General features: G+C 42.8%; 1 pseudogene; it reads right to left on the reverse strand.

Moving 5' to 3' along the window:
• Positions 1–1,086: 1,086 nt before the first annotated feature.
• LOC117998514 lies at positions 1,087–1,988 on the reverse strand (annotated as a pseudogene).
• Positions 1,989–3,438: the final 1,450 nt, after the last annotated feature.

Raw genomic sequence — 3,438 nt, forward strand, 5'->3', positions numbered from 1 at the left:
CTTCATAGGAGCTTGAGACAGAGGAGAGCTAGCAGTGACTCCAGTTTGCTCAACCTGGAGTCAGCAGAAGCAAAGGAAATAAAGTAGGACTATTACTTTAGTTGATGAATCTCACACCTCAGAAGGGAAAAGATCAAATCTAATGAAAAAGAGCTAACGTGAATGACAAAAGCAGAACTCAAGATTATCCTGACAGACTAGAATAAAATGTCCAAGTCAACTAAGTAAAAATTTGTAGGGTAACATGAAATGTGTCCATTTAATTTCCAAAAATCAGTTGCATAAGTGCAGATGGGAAGGAGACCTAAATGGACAGAATTCTTGTAAGAACGAAAAAGAAAATACTTGCAGGACCACAAATTCAAGAGCAACAGTTCAGCATCTAGAATATTAATGAAACTGCAAGCTACATTAGTCATTGTGTCCAGACACAAATATGTAAGAAAGTAATGGTAATCATAATGGCTTATCATTTCATAATATACTATTAGCAAAGGTATTTCATTCTCTTTGTGTTTTCCCATTGCACTCTGCATAATGTCGTCCAAAATGGGATAGTTCTTGTCACTTTATTTAAAAGATGACAGCACTTTGAGTCATCTTCATGAGGTTGTCATAAATAAATTAGATAAGATATGGGAAGCCAGCACAGAGCACAGAGCAGCTCCATAAATGATAGTAGAGTCTAAAAGAGTTGAATCCATAGGGGTACATGAGAGCATGAGGATAACATTTTTCTAAATTATTTTATCCAGTTTAATCTTCCTGGTAACCACATAAGCTTGGTTCTAGATGCTCCTCACCTGGCAAACTGCTGTATATTCTTAATGGCTTACATTAAATGTTACTTCTCAGGGGAAATCTAACCCCAGTCCCAAAACAAGGTTCGATGATTCTGTTCCATGCTCCCATTTAATCCTGTAATTTCCATCTCCTGGTGCTTGTCTCAATTTCTTGCTAACACTTGTTTAATGATTTTTTTTTTAAAACCACTTTCTTTAATGTACAAGAAACACAGGAGACACAAAGAGAGCCCAAGAAAGTGCTCAGTCCCCAAGCTAGGAGTTTGGGGGGGGTAGTTGAAGACAACAAGCCTTTCCAGTCTCCCAGGGAAAGATGGGGTTGAGGGGACGCAACATCACTAGACCCCCAGTGAAGCCAGTGCTGGGGCCATAGTTGGCCTAGTTCTCCACCAAGTTTGGAAAGTGCTGATTTTCCTTGTCCTGGTCCTGGCCCTGCTCCCACACTCGGCCTCCAGTTTTCAGAAGTTGTCCAGTTCCCAGAATGGCCCCTTCCTTTAGCTCCCTAGCATTGTCACTCAGGGGAGAAGGCCGCTTACCCTGTCATGGTGTCAGAGTTCCGGGGGAGTTGTCATCCTGTAGGATTGTGAGGGGAGATCTCCCTAGTACCTTGCCATTTGCTTCCCATCTATTGTGCTTAGAACCTGAAGATTGGGGAGTCTCAGGGTCTCTCAAGGGCTTGTCCGAGCCCTGGCTGGCCATGGGGGTTTCTGAGGTTTGTCCTGCTTCCTCCTTGGAGAATACCTGCTTGGAGGGGAGTTCAGTCTGGCTCCAGGGTGGCATCTGGTCCTCAAGGGAAAACTGGGTGCCCAGAGGCAAGTCCAATTCAGAAGATGAAGTTGCCTCTAAGGGCAGAACAGGCTCTGGGGGCAGATTCAATTTGGGGGCTTTAGTCTCAAATACTTCACTCAGCTGTTTCACCAGTGGGCTTGGGGGTTCCCCGCTGCTGGTCTTCATAGGTATCCGTGCAATGCCAAGGGTAGGAGAGCGGGGATCTGAGTCTTGGGACTGATTGGGACCCTCCAGCTGCTTCCCTGCTGGTAGGTTTGGCTGCGGAGAGCTCTCCACCTGGATGGGAGTGCGCAGGATGCCGGCACTAGGTGAACGGGAGTCTGCCACTCAGGCCAGAAGCTTGTTGTGTGGTGGAGACTGCGCCGGAGTGACTGGGGCGCTCTTGGCTGAGCCCATCTCAACCAGGAAGAATAAGGTGGGGCAGGGCCTGGCCCGGGGTGAGGAGGGGACGCCAAGCCCCGATTCCTCTTTTGGGTGCACAGCAGCTTGAGCCTCAACTCCTTGTTTAATGATCTTTACTCCTCACTGGATTACCTGCTTTATGAAGGTAGTGACTATGTCTGTTTTGTTCAATGTTATATTCCTAGTACCTTGGACAGTGTTTGTTTAAAAAAAATAGAGCTTAATAAAGATTGGTTAAATGAATGAATGAATGAAATTAAGGTGCAGAGTGTTTGAGATGCTAAAAATCTCATAGTTCAAAAGCAGTAAGTACCTGTATCTACACCCAAATCATCTTCCTCCAAATGGTTTGGAAACTATGTCCTGAATATTTACTTTAGGAAAGATCTAAATTTCTTCAAATCCTTAAGTGTGTCATATACAAGGAGTCAACCTACTCTGTTACTTCAGTGAACTAATCTGTATCTAATAACCTACAGCACAAGTCATTTCAGCTCCAAATAGGAAAACATTTTTTAAATCAAGTAGAACTGCCCCATCATGGCATTTAGTAATGCTGGGGTTTCTTGTCCCTGGATGTTTCAGAACAAAAGAGAATAATCACCTATCAGAGATGCTGAAAAAGAATTCCTGAAGTTGGTGGGAGTAGGGATCCAATCACTTTAAAAAATTTTTAATTGTGGTAAAATACATACAACATAAAATTTACCATCTTAACCACTTTAAGTGTACAATTCAGTAATGTTAAGTATGCTCACATCACTGTACAACAGATCTCCAGAACTTTGTCATCTTGCAGAAATGAAACTCTATATTCATTAAACAACAACTTCCCAGGTCCTCCCACCCAGACCCTGGCAACCACCATTCCACTTCTTGTTTTTATGAGTTTGACTACTCTAGGTATCTCATATAAGTGGAATCACACAGTATTTGTCTTTTTGTGACTGGTTTATTTCATGTAGCATACTGTCCTCAAGGTTCATCCATGTTGTAGCATGTGTCAGCATTCCCTTCCTTTTTAAGACTGAATGATATTCCATTGTGTGTATATACCACTTTCTATACATCCACTCATCCATCGATGGATATTTGGGTTGCTTCTACCTTTTGGCTTTTGTGAACAATGTTGTTATGAACATGGGTGGATAGGGGTGCCTGGGTGGCTCAGTCAGTTGAGCATCTGGCTCTTGATTTTGGCTCAGGTTGTGATCTCAGGGTCATGAGATCAAGCCCTGCATCAGGCTCCATGCCCAGCATGGAGTCCGCTTGAGATTCTCTCTCTCTGCTCCTCCCCCTACTCGAGCTCTTGCTCTCTAAAATAAATAAATAAAATCTTTATATATATATATGATATATATAAGATATGTACCTTGAGGCCCTGCTTTCAATTCTTTTGAGTATATACCCAGAAGTAGAATTGCTGGATCATATGATAATTCTA

This window comes from Mirounga leonina, unplaced genomic scaffold, assembly GCF_011800145.1.
Source record: "Mirounga leonina isolate KUSES-001 unplaced genomic scaffold, KU_Mleo_1.0 Mir_418, whole genome shotgun sequence".
NCBI lineage: Eukaryota > Metazoa > Chordata > Mammalia > Carnivora > Phocidae > Mirounga > Mirounga leonina.